At 36.6% G+C, this 14,461-nt stretch overlaps 1 protein-coding gene across 4 annotated transcripts in view; it reads left to right on the top strand.

Moving 5' to 3' along the window:
• The window catches only part of cntfr (ciliary neurotrophic factor receptor), a 224,472-nt gene that overhangs the window by 48,978 nt on the left and 161,033 nt on the right, over positions 1–14,461 (top strand). The gene's annotated exons all lie outside the window — the stretch shown is intronic.

The following is a 14,461-nucleotide window of genomic DNA, read 5'->3' as shown; positions in this document are numbered from 1 at the left end:
CAATTGCAGCAGTGGATTTTTGTTTGAATGGAAGCTTGACAAAATTTGGCTCCTTGGAGTGGGGCTCTCAATCCCCAACCACACCCCGAGATTTTTGTGTATTGAGGAATAAAATTAATGAATCTTAAAACATGTCTTATTGATCCTCTGTGCGATGAATAATAATTTTAGGTCCTTTAAAGAAAGACTAAAACGGCCATTAATTTAGTGCTTAATTTAATTTAATGACATTTAATTTGGAGTTTTATAGACAAAAGTCATGAGTGATTGATTATAGGGATACTACAACAACAACCACTACTACTTAGAATAGTATATTTTATTGAGGCCTGTGTCACCCTCATGACTGTGCTGCTCTGGGTGGTGAGCCATTGTGCTAGTACCAGAAAATGACAACTGAATTATATCTGAACAAAAATTATTTGATTTGATTTAAAGTGTTTGAATTTGAAACTGCAAACTGTGAAATATAAGATTTTACACAAAAATATCAAACACTTGTATAATGTGAAAAATTGCTTTCAGTCTTGCATATTTAGCTTAACAAGTTAATCATTCACATTTTTTGCATTTCATTAAATGGCCTTTTGGCTAAAATGTCTTTTTATTACTTGAAGTGTCTTAGCTGCCTATTATTCAACAAATTTGGCATTGAAGACAGCTTCATTTATAACAGAATACGCCTTTGCAGCCAGTCTCCCTCCCTGTCTGTCTCAAGGTTAGGGCTCACAAGGGAGGAGAGGCATCCGGTTACACTAATGCATCATGGCTGCTGGAGGACACACATGCACACACCTCGTCACAAACTGTCTTACCCCATCTCTCTTTTTCCCCCTGCACACACTCCTGTGAGCTGATACCCTTGTGCAGGTCAAATGTGCGGCTGTGGCCTTCTTCTCGTGTACTCTTGACTACCTGCAAGTTGTCTGCTGTCTGTCTCTGACCAAATACCATGTGTCCAGAATTAAATCAGAGCTGTGAGCAATCAGAGAAATCCTCTCTGAGGTTAATCAATGGAACTGCTCTTCATTTTAGGCAAATAGGATCCCCCGCGGTTGGCTCTGACTAAATTGATTGGTAGACCCGTGATTTTGGAGATTGCACTTTACAGATGCTTCTGTGATTTTGGAAGAAGGCAACTACTGTTCTTTCCTTCTGAAGCTCATTAAATGTGTTCATTCACTCAAGTAAAATTTACATTTTAAAAAAGCAAGAGATGAAAAGTTCAGTAGGCATTATTTCAGCGAGCCAGCAGAAAAGTCTCAGATATGGCTTTGAAATCAGTTCAGCGGATGATACGTTCATCATAATTTTCTTTTTTGTAAGTCACAGTGAGCAGAGGATTCAGAAGGGTCAGCCAAACTGCCTCAAGCGTGCACATGTCACGATACTCACATTCACTCCCTGAAAGTCATAAATCCTATTTATATTCCACATTTATCATCCCTTTCGTTTTATGCATTGTTTGGCTTGGCTTAACAACCAAAGTGAAGCTTTCCGGACATAAAAAAATCATTTGGTGTAATAACCCTTCTGCTTACTAACTTTGATCTTACAACTACAGACAGACTTATCAACTGCATTGGACACTGAATGATCACACAAAACATGGGAATGTTATCGAGGTTCTCGAAATGTTGAGTTGCCATGACTTTTATTGCCAAAATAAACCTCGCCTCGAGCTTTATTTCTACTCACTAAGTATGTGAAGTCATCTGATGAAAAAAGACCAAGCTGTTGTACAAAGAGTTGCATCTATAGTTGAGACTTTTGTTTTTAAGTAAGAAATACAGTAGTTCTTCATTTGTTCATACACATTTGGACACATTTGATTGAACCAATTTTAAGAGAGATTTTTTTACAACTCAATTTGAGATTTATGAAGCAGTATTCTATTTCTAAAAACATACAACTGGGACATTTTTAATTATGTTCTTGGTTATAGAACCACATTTCTATTGTGCAAGCATAACGTCCGTAATGTAAGGGTAGATCAGACATGAAATTGCTTGTTCTACACTAATTGCCAATTATTTAGATGCCTTTTTAACTTGTGAATCATTCTTTAATTCTTGTGAATCCAGTTTTGGGTTTAATTCTGTTTCATGAGCTGGAGTTTTTTGTACACGCCTAGAATTTTCTAATCATTCTGACAGACTCTTTAGTCTAAAAGATTCAAACTCGAAGGTTTCTGTAAGAAACTATACATTTTCATTGAAAGACCAAGTATTGACCTCTGATTTATAGAAATGACCAGTGGAGAAAGAGCTCCTCTCACTCCTCACACACATGAGCATGGACACAAAAATAAAACCCACTCTCTCACGCACACACACTCACTCTTATTCCCAAGTGTAGTTAGAGGGCCTTAGTGTGAGAGCCCAGAGGAAATGCAGACACAGCAGAGGACAGGCTATCCATTGATCCGGGTATAGGCTCTCTCCTTCTCAGGCTTTCCTCTCCGTTCTCTTTTAGTGCTCTCCCACACTGTCTCTGTCCCACCAACCTCCCACCGCCACCCCCAGTCTCAACCTCTCGCTTTTTTCTAATCTTTATGCCATCTCCAACCCAACGTCCTACATGAAGTTTTGTATTCTTGTGATCTGCCACCCCCTCTCTTATTATATCATACATTTTCTGTCTGTTGGCCATTTCTGTTACCTCTTCTCCTCTGGCTGTTTGTATTTGGCAACAGAGCTCTTTCTCTCCGTCTTTCTCTCCCTCCTCTTGTGGCTGCGTTTTCTGGTGCCACATCTCTGTTTATTATCCTTGTCTGCCAAAAATAACCCATTCTTCCTCTGCCTCTTTATTTCCTTCACTTCTCTTCAGACTGTCCTCTTGGACAACCTCTCTTGTCTTTTCTACTTTTCCATCCTTTCTGCAATTATGCATGATAATAAAAAAAAGTAACTTAGATAAAAAAAAAATATATTAAAAAGGTAAGATGAGAATTACTGGAGGGAAGCAAGATCAACCTTTTGATAAGGTGATGTGGAGTTGAATGTGGAGCGATACACTGAAAGTGAAACATGACATTGCAGTATTATTATTGAGTTTTGTGATGAAGGTATTGATTGCCATTAACCCACATTTCCTTCCCTACTTTCTGTCATTTCCACCATCATGTCGCCTCTCCTGACCCTGAGCATTAGGATCTCTGTTACATAATCAAATATGTGATCAATTTGTGATTACTATCTGAATGCCATTAGCTGTTAACAATGTTGAATTTAGCATCTGCTTTACAGCTTCCCTTTATGGCTTTTTAATTTGAGTATTTTTCAATGGTTAACTGGACAATTCTTTACTTAACGTAAATTTAATGTTAAGTAACATTAAATTCTTTTATGTTACATTTTCATACTACATGTAAAAAAAGAAATGGGCAGTATTCTCAAGATTTTTCACATTTGCAACAGACTGTAATGAACATAAAATACAATAAATGGAATGCCATTTTGAAATTGATTGAGCAGATTCTTTACAAAACACGTGGACTTGGCTTCTTTTGTTTTTCATTGTTAGATATTAGCAAGTTCACGTGAGCAACTATTTCGAGTTTGACATGTTCTGATGTGAATGGCATGTTTTCATGTTTTTCCCATTGAACACAGTGAGTTTATGTCTCACACTACATTTATACCTGAAAGGATGTTGCACATTACAAAGTACAAGTTCAAGTTGTAATTGAACTTATACTTCAATTACAAGTTTAATTGAATCAATTAACAAAAAGAATAACTTAAGTATAATTATTTAACTCTGATTTATTTTACATCATTTTTTTAGGAGTGATATATAAATTTGTTACTTTGAGTTAATTTATTAAAATTTTAAAGATGTGAAAAAATATAATAAAATTATGAAATTGATACTTAAAACTTTCTCAAATCTGAACTGAAGTATTCCATCTTACTCATTTTTAAATATTGAAAAAAAAATATTTTTGTGTTTTATTCCCACTGTCTGAATGTATCCTAACACCCCAATAAAATAGAAATTAAAGAGGAGTCTTGGACAGTGAAGAAAGTGTTTGTTTAAGGCAGATATCTGAAGAAATGTGCTTACGTATCCTCACTAAAGACTGTGACAGAAGAGATGGAAAGAAGCAATTCTTACAACACAGCATTGTGACAGAAAGCTTTGATGTTTTTTTGTGCTGTGTGTCAAAATATGCTATAGATGAGCTGAAAATAAATACAAAGCTGATGAAGAGGCCACAACATGCTCATATGTATTCACCTCACAAAATAGACTCTGGAGTGAATATTAAACCACACATCTTGCCTATTTTCTACATTTCTCTCCCTCTCTCTTTGTCCTCCTTTCTTCTGTCTGTGCTGTAACTCACCCCTCGACCTTTAGTTTCCTCCCTCGGTGCTCCTGCTCTGTTCCTGCTGGACGAGGTTTTTATGTGAGCCATGTGGACCTCCCTAATGACATGTGGACCTGCGCGTGTGTGTGTTTTGTTGAAGGTGCTGACATGTGCATGTGTGTTTTGTGCGCCTCGGTGCGTATATTTGAAGTGCTGACGCATCCGCATGCAATGGAGGTGCTGACGTGTCTGATTGAAGGTGCAGCCCTCTTCCCCTGAAGTAGTGCCGACATTTCAAGAGGCCAGTGAAGAGACGGTTACTTGGGTTGGGTGCGGTACGGGAGGAGGAAAAGGAGACCAAAAGTAGGTTTTGAAAAAATAAGGGAAGAAATAAGATTTGTTCAGTGGTATAAAATCTTCTTAAAAAGTGAAGGGGACTTACCATGGTTTACCACTTGTTATCTACATGGGTTTCAGTTAGAAAGGTATTAATGCACAGAGCTTCTTCTAAATGCATGAGCTGTAAGAAGCAATCTGGAGAATGGTTGCAGTATGCTAAAGGAAAGAATGGGAAGAAACAGAGATGATGAGAAAAAGGAGGAAATGAAAGACAAGGAAGAGAAAGGGAAAGACCCGTTGGCATAAACAAGGTGCTTGAAATATCATGTTTCAGCCTCTCAAGGCAGTGCAGAGATGAGAGGGAAGTGAGAGACAGAGAAAGAAGAGGTGTGGGGGGTATGTCACAGCAAAACAAGCCTTCCTGGGAGATGACAAGTCTTAAAGAGCACTGATTGGGGCTTTAAGTGTTGCCTAAGGACCCTCTTTGACTGAGGAGGGGCACACTCTGCGCACAGAGGTTACCGGGCGGTTTTTCCCCTGCTAAAATGTACTCATGCTGATTTTTTTTGTCTGTCATATTAAGCATAGAAGAGGGTTGATCACTCAAGTTAAATAAGCAATGCAAGGCAAAAAAAAAAATGTTTTAAATTCAGACACTAAAACTGATTAAACTTTTGTAGAATTTTACTTAGAATGTGCTCAATGGCCGAATGCCTTAAGAACCTAGATTTTAATTATGTTGATTATGTTTTTATAAAGAATTTCTTCAAACTTACAAAGTCACAGAATGATTTCCTGAAAGGTTCTTGTTGTTTCAGATTGTTTTAGTTCTGATTAGCAATGACTGCAATTGCACGTTATTCGCAATGTATTACATTTATTGTTTTATATTATAATTTATTCAATAGGACCATGTACAGCAAAAATAACACTTATGTAAGAAAAAAATTTAAGTTAAAATAGAAAAAAATGGCAACAATGACAAAATAAGGGCTTTTCTTTGCAACTAAAGGTGTTACCTTCCATTGATAATTATTTACAAAATGATCATATTTGTTCATTTACTTTTTTAAATTGGATGTGCGGTTTGTTTGTGAACAAACTGTGCTTTTCAGGTTCTAACTCATGCAGCATCCTGTATTTCCTCAGTCTCTCAATCCTGCTGCTCCATGGAAAGGCTATGAATATCACAAAAATAATAATTTCATCCAGAAATACACACATAAATTGTCTATTGACTGAAATTGGCCCATTTTCAGCTTTTGTCATTTGACAAGTGACTGGCTGGTTAGAAACTGAAATATCCAATCATTTTATGATCAGTGAACACCTTGTCTTTACTCGGTACTTACTGTTAACAACACTCCTCCATTTAGAGGTTGTTTCTATCAGAAGAAGACTCAAGATTTTCAAATAAAGATGTTAGAAGCTAACAGGAAACAGAAAAAGCGCTCATAGAAAAATTACACTTTTCATAAAGAGGCATAAAGCAATTAAAATGTCTTGGAAATGACTTGGGTAGACCTTTAAGTGAGGACATTAAAATATTTTTTGTGATATATATTATAGGATTAAGAACGAGCCTAAGAGTAATTAGAAGCAGAAAAGCATGTCAAGCATTTAAGCGTGAGGTCATTGGAGGCCTTGTTTTGCGTCAGGTGTTAATTTATGTTAAACATGTGCATGTTAATTTTCACTGAGCTTGCTGATATCTGCACTATATTCTCTGTGGTGTAATTCTTAATGATTTATTTTTTTCATATAGGTCGTGGCCTCCACAACTTTGCACTATAACACTGAATCATATAAAGAATATCTAATATGTATTTCTCCCTTGTGCAGTTGTATATTTCTAGGAACGCAGCGCTCTGCGGTGGTCTAGAAGTAATCTCTAAAGTACACAGAATGCCTTTGATGTTGTATAGCAATGTTTGTATGATGAAAGGAAAGAAAACAAGAAAGCAGTGATTTACTGTAACAGACAGGAAAGAAAAACAGTAGCGAGTAAAAACAGTCCCAACACAGACAAAGGGCAGCCTGCTTCGTGTGTAGAGGTAAAGAAGAAAGAAAACAAAAGAAAATCTGTGAGCTGTAACTTTTTATTAGTCAAAAATTGGAAGCATTAATCTCTGCCATTGTTAGGTTGAAGATGAGAAATGTTTTTCTGACTTTTAGAAGCATATTTTCCCTACTTTTTTGAGAGTTTCTCCAAGGGCAAATGTTAAGTGACGGAAGATATATATTGGTTGAGTTGTTTCACAACGAAGAATGAGCAAACATTTCTGCTGCAAGACGTGCAAATTTTGGAGAGACATAGACCACATTATGTATGCAACACTTTTCAGAAGTGCAATATTTTGTTGTTCTACCACTAAATAAATAAATCACCAAAAGCAGAGTTACGTTGAATAATATTGTAAAGCTCCATAGTTTAATTTAAACTATGTATGGCCTCAAATTTAGAGGGTCATAAGGATAAACTGTGCTTGCCTTCTTAGTTCTACATGAGGCGAAAGCAACATGTAGTGAATTGTGATGCATTAATCTGCAGGTTAAGTGTAATGACTTTTGTATTTTTTGTGAACATTGAAAAACAACAGCGGACTAATTGAAGAAGAATCAGAAAAATTGTGTGTAGATTACAAACTATGTATCTGCATAATCGGTAAATGCTTGATAGTTTTATAGATGTAACCATAAAAATTCCCATGAAATCTTTGAACTAAATGGTACACTTTTATTTATTGCACATATGCGCCGAGCCCTAGATTTTGAACTGTCTGATGGGATTGCTAGTTAGCGGTGATTGATGCCCACACTCCCTCTCTGTTGTTAAGGAGGGATGAGGGAGAGCAAGTGATGTAGATCGGATGAGAAGCTGCCTGCTGGTATCTGACTTCAGGAATGGTGATTAAAAACACATTATGACAAAAGCAACATCTGGTAGTGCATTTGATGCGTCAACCCGAAAGTCTGTGTGGATGCTGCATTACACTGTCAGAATAAACTCTGAACTCAGTTCTAAACAATAACCAAAGAGGACAGTGTCAGCATCCTATTGCTTGTAATGCTTTGCAGTTATTCATTCAATTTGTGTCAGTTTTATAGTGCACTGCAGCCTGCTGAACGTGAGTTTTAAATGCAGAAAGGACATTTTCTCCTTTGAACTGTCACTAATTGTGATTTAAGACTCATTTCCTTTTAAGTAAATTATCAACTTTCCGTTTGTGAAAGATGTGCATGAATGAAAAAAAATATTGTTTTTGTGGGACATGTCTGGAGGATTGCAGCATGTTCTACAGTTGTTTACACTGTAGTGCATTTGATTTAATTTTAATGAATATTTCTTCAATGGACATATGAATCTTCAGGAGAATTTTATGTCTGGTGAAATCACTGTTGCATTTTTTTTTAAAGTGATCTGTTGGGGCACCGTTGCCATGATGGTAGTTGAAGCCGTTTCTAGAGCTGGGATTTGTTTCCCCTCTAGAAACCTACACTAAAAAAAGCACTTGAACTAAACATCATAACAAAAATCATAACAAGTTTATGTTGCAGCCATACAAGATTGATTTATTCCATGGTGTTTTAAACACTTGTATTCCAGGTGCCAGCACTTTATGTATGCTTTGTAGTTAAAATTTACATTTAAGGCAGTAATAAGAGCGGAACAGAAAAAATAAATAAATAAAAAAAAAAGTGAATGATCTTCCAGACTATGACCTACAATTTCTAAGGAAGAAGCAAGGGGCTATAAATAGAGAAAGATGAGAGTGGAAATTAGCAAACAGCTTTCAGTAACATTTTTATTTTTATTTTCAATGATTAGTCTGAGAAGATTAACAGCTAGAATCAGGAAGAATAAAAAACAATTTATTTACAGCCTTTCCGTATTTTGGGAACAAACACTGCTTTTGACAGAATATATGAGAGTACACCAAAGTAAAATCAACATTTTTGTCCCAAAAATATTAATGTCTCAATCTTTTTCCAGAGCTGAAGTGGGTAGGGTTAACTTACCTTCCTGCTGAGTTAAATTAAAACAGGCCTTTTTGAAATCTCATAATCCTTTCTCCTAATGCAACACAAAGCCCCCAAGAGAAAACCTCTGAAGACAAACTTCCTCATGATGTTCTGACTTCAGTGAACCTCTAGCTCAAGCTGTGGTGGTGCAACGGTAAATCCATAATGTTGCTTTTTGGAATCACATATGTTGGTGTGACGGTGATGCAAGATTCACAAACAGTTCAAGTAAATATGCGCGCTCACAGAAAACAAGTAAATCTATATTTTCCCATGCTGCATTTGGATTTTTTTAGTGCATCAGAAGTGAAACATAGACCTACTGTAAGTATTTTCTGAAATGGATTGCTTGTTTGTTTAACTGTACCATCTTTCTGAGCATTTTTATAAAATTCTAAAAGTAGAGACCTGCAGAATAAAGCACTTTGAGAGCTCAAAGGGGCAGGAAAAAGGGCTACAATACATCAATTCAGTCCATTTAAGACGTCTCCCTGCCAGAAAGAATGAATGAACATGTTACTCCTGAAAATGGATCAGAAAGGTCAATAAAGTCTAACGAAGCTCCAAGAGAGTAAGAAATCTGATTTCTTGTCATGTGGGACCCAGCCACCAATTTAAGTGCATTTCTGCAACCATTTGACATTTATGATACATTTCTTTCTTTTTTTTTTTTTACTTTAGCCCTTTTTGCACCAACAGAGTCACTTCTGATTTAATTGATGTTTTAAAATAATTTTAAGTAAGGCAGTATGTTTAGGATTTTTGAGAGCAAAATAAATAACTCTTTCTGCGAAGCAAAAACAGGGATGCAGATTAGGCCTTATTTCAATTAGCTACTGTTCATATTTGGATCTTACCCTGACTTCTGTCATCAGTAAAGATCCCATGATTTTTAGATCCGATTTTCATCTGGTTAACTGTAGAATAAACCAAGAACAAATTAGTTCTAAGGAATAAAAATAATGACCAAAAAAACTACAGTCATTTCAGACCATCCTGCCCACCACCAACAGGTACAAAGGCAGTACCAAGATCATATGAATAACTTCTGCTATGATGCTGCTGCCGCATCATTTTGTTAATAGTTTGTTTTGTGGAGTGTAGATGTTTAGGTTCCCATGGTCTTATTTTGGAGAAAGCCAGCACACACACCTCCCCCTGCACACACACACACACACGCATACACACCAACACAAGATACAGATTTAAAGCACATTCTCAGATCTGGGTTCATGTTCTCCAGAGAAGATATTACAGTTCATGTGCACAGTAGCTTAGTTAGTAGCAAAAGATCTGACACTAAGTTTTTTGTTGTGGTGGGTTTGGGGTGTTGGGAAGATTGGGGGGGGGACAGAGTGGTTAATCCTAACTTGTTGTTCTACACCATTGGCCCAGACTTTCACTTCCTTTCTTAGACACTGTTTTCTAATCTCCAGTTTTCTTTCTTTCTTTTTTTTTTTTTTTTTTTTTGTTTCTCCAGTGATTCCTCTCTCTTTGTCAAATTGTGCGACTCTGCTTTACCATTTGGTCCTTTTTGTACTGCATCTCTTTATTACTCTTTTTTTCTCCCTTTCCAGGCGTGCATATTCATCTAATTTTGTTTCCATCTCGCTCTCCATATCCTTCTCTTTCTCTGCCTCACTTATTTTCAGGCTCTATCAATCTATCTGCCTGCCTCCCATTTAATGAAAGCCCTTGGTATTGGACTAATCCAGTAGCGGCGTGTTCGATGTCTCCCTCGCTTCATTTCTCTGTATCTCACTGCTCATCCTCCATCTCAACATTTCTCCCTTACCCCCTTCTAATGAAAGCCCCCCACTATCTCTGTAATCCAGTGTCTCTCTCCCCCCACCTTTCTGTTGCTCTTTCTTTCCTTCTTTCTCTCTGCAGACTAATGAAAGTCTGTGGTGTTGGTCTAATCCCCTGGCTGTGTGCTCACCGCCTCTTTGTTGGTCAAATCTGACTAATGCCCTCCGTCTCACTCCATAGCACAGGAACCTCTTACCTCAGCCCTCAACGAGACACACACACACACACACACACACACACACACACACACACACACATAGTTTCAGACATCAAAGACAATATAAAAAACAGACGACACTAAAAATATACTTGTGCAAAGCTAATCATACCTGATAACTTTTCCATATTTTGCTACATTGAAACATCAAACTTTAATTTCTGTCATTCGGGATTTACTCGAAGAACAAGACAAAGTAGCACATAATTGTGAGGAGGAGGAGAGAAAATAATGGTTTTCAAAAATATCTTCCAAATAAAAATCTCAAAAGTAAGAGATGGTTTTGTATTCAGTACCCCTGAGTCAATATCTTGTAAAAGCCCATTTGTAACAGTTAAAACTGTTAGACTTTTGAGGAATGTATATCAGGTTTGCACATCTAAAGACCTTTTTTGAGGCTAAATTCAGTCAAGCTGTATGGAGATTCCCTGTGAACTGCAATTTCCAAGCCATTCTGCAGTTTCTCAGACTTAGATCTTTGACTGGATCATTCTAATACATTACTATGCTCTGACCCAAAGTATAATTTTGTGATTGAGCTTCTATGTACCTTGGCCTCAGTGTTGAGTCGTATGCACCATCCAACAGGTTTCAAACTAGAATTGCTCTGTATTCATCATCCCAACCTCTTTGACCAATTTCTTTGCCCCTTCTAGATAATTTCATTCCTACAGGATGCTGCTGCCAACACCATGTGCTACCATGGTTATGGTGTGTTCAGGATGATGTGTAGAGATTTGCGTGTTTGCCTTGAGTTAAATATTGGTCTCCTCTGATGAGTACCTTCTTCCAAGTGTTTGTAGTGTCTTCTATATTGATTGCTAATAGTAAGTGATACTTCTTTTGTCTTTCAGTAATTTTTTTTTTCTAGCAGTTTTTCCAGATTTTTAGAGTGCAGGGATAACAGGTGTCCAGTTAGATTCTGAACTGTTGATCTCTACAGCCTTTTCCAAAGTCACTGTAAGTCTCTTGTCTGTTTCTGTGTCAGCATGGAATGAGTAATTTAAGCAATACTGCAATACCGCATGGTGGATAGTCTTTTCACTGCCCATGTGCAATTTTTACTTGGGCTCAATAGTTTCAAGATGAAAAACATATTTTAGACTTGTTTTGACTGTAAACTAATATATCATGATACATGTATTTAAGTGGGTGGCCTTGCATTGGTAAAATCATGGTTTTCAGTGATGTGCTTTAAAGTTCTCTTTGAAATTTTCTAGTATTGTATCATAACCTACACTTGCCCTTTGTAATGCTGTTTACTTCTCTAAAAAGCCCCAGGGACCTTTAAGGAACAACTGGATTTGTACTGAGATTAAATCACATGTAGATTGACTCTAGTACTTAGGTGAATACTGAAGGTAATCAATTGGAATGGATTTCACTCAGAATATAAGGGGGTGAATACATACTGTATGCACATCACTCCCTTGTGCTTTTTATTTTTATAAAACAAATACTTAAACTTTGTATGTTGAGACATTGAGGCTTGTGTTGAATATCCCTAATTCTTTTTCCTTTTTCTTCAGAATCAAACGTTAAGTCTATCTCACAAAATCTCCAAAGACAGATTTGAAGTTTGTGATTATGATCCATATATTGGCAGTAATTATAGCATATGGAATAAGTTTCCTGATTAGTTTTCCCGAGAAATAAAGACAATAGTTTCCCAAGTTGCTCTTTGATTTAGGGTTTCATTTAATTTTGGTCCTGAGGAAACCACTGCCACTGTTCCAGAATATTACCTTTTAAGACCAACCATTTAAACCCTTAATGCTCTGTTTCAGTTATTTATTGATATGTTCTTTGTTAACTATATTTGCATAATTAACTATATTTATATGCATATAAATATTGGATATTTTTAAAATGGTAAACAAATATAGAACACAATTCAACTTTTTCTGTGAGTGAAGTGATATTCAACCTACTGAAATATTTCCCTGACTTCCATTTTTGAGAGCTTATTACTGTCTTGCTTCAGACATATTTTGCTCTTACCCATCTCTTTGCCCTGTAATTCTTCTTTTTCTGGATTTGTACTGTGATTTAATCTCAGTACAAATCCAGCAAACATTTTTCTTTTACCAACATGGTAAAAAAATGGTACCAACATGGTAAAAAAATGTTTGCCAACATTTTTTTACCATGTTGGCAAACACTTTCGTTCACCGTTTAACCTCTGCCATGCAGACATTATTGAAACACTGACTAGGCTTGTTTTTAATGTCTGCAAACCCTGTTGGTTTTCTTTTGGTTTATAGCAGCACATGACTGCCAAACAGGCTCACAAATCACTGACTAGGAATAAGGCATTTCACATTCTCCTTATAGGAAGCCTGGAAACTATCACTGTAATATTTTAAATCTGGTATTCTACACTACAATTCCTGTACAGTGTTTCTTTATTGGCACAACTTGTGCCCATAATTCTTCTTGGAGACCAGCAAGCTGAAATTCTTGCTCTGGATGTCATAGACAGAAATTCTTCTTCAGTTTAGTAAAGCCATTTTACCTTTCTTTAAATTAAACAAAAGATACATATACACCTTGAGGTTGGATAACAGAATCATCCCAATAGCACTCAGTAGAATATATCATACAGTTTGCCTCATGCAAATTTAAATTTTCCTTTGAATCAGAGTGATCATCTTATCCAAAAGACTCTACAGGAAATAATTGCATTCAAGAGCTGAGCTTGATCTGACCTCTGTTCACCTAAGTTGTACAGGCATAGCCACCAGGCAGCCAACTAACCCTGACGCCTACGCACAGGTCCTCATTCTTCACCATAGTTTCAGTCAGGCAGTGTGCAGGTTGCCCTCAAGTGAATGATCCATCATGAGAGAGAACACTGACCATATTTAACATCAGTTTTTTTTTTAATTTTCATGTCTCATATTGATGTGCATGTACCTATTCTGTAAATGTATGTAATTATTTATTTGCAACAGCCTAATGTCAGGGATTACAGATAACAGTACGCTCATGTGTATTCAGGTTATGTGCATTTTCAGTGAGGTAGGAAAATGTGCAGGATTTATGTTTGTGAAGATGCTAATGTTTGCTGAAGTCAGCTTTTAGATTTAAGTGTGTGTGTGGGGGTGTGTGGGTGTGTGTGTGTGTGTGTGCGTGTGTGTGTGTGTGTGTGTGTGTGTGTGTTTCCCTCCCATTGCATTTTAGAATTTGTCCTTATGCAACTGACAGTGTTTGTGATGTTTTTAGTCATTAGATGGCCTGTTTATGGAGAAGCAATAAGTCATGACGAAATCTAACCAAACACAAGGATGTGTTTATCAGCAAGGGAAAGATGTTTCAGACCTTGCATATTTTAGCTGTGAATGTTGCATCAAGGTTAAACTGATTGCCTTCTCCTGGCAATTATGCCCAATTTGAGTTTTAACACATCCAGTGGCCGGAAGACTTTATGCTGTGAAAATATGTTTTATTTACACAACTTATATTCCCTTGGACCTTTCTGGAAACGACAGTGATTTAACACATTTTGCACTTGGTCTAAGCATTTATTTTTTTGCTTCATCATAGGTTTTTTTTTTTTTCTAAATAATGTACAATAGAACTATTCATACATTTGTAGCATCAGATATCTTTTTTTTTATCTGATACCTGCTCAAATAATTGCTTGTTGCTTTTCGCAGGCAAAAAAATGGACACTACAATTTTTCACAAAGCCTTAACTTAAGGAAATTTGCTCTTCATACACTTTTGGCAAATAAAGCTGAGTTGTTGCAGTGTAG

The sequence above is a fragment of the Poeciliopsis prolifica genome, unplaced genomic scaffold (genome assembly GCF_027474105.1).
Source record: "Poeciliopsis prolifica strain line A6 unplaced genomic scaffold, Auburn_PproV2 SCAFFOLD015, whole genome shotgun sequence".
NCBI classification, from domain to species: domain Eukaryota; kingdom Metazoa; phylum Chordata; class Actinopteri; order Cyprinodontiformes; family Poeciliidae; genus Poeciliopsis; species Poeciliopsis prolifica.
This window is presented reverse-complemented; position numbering and strand designations above follow the sequence as displayed.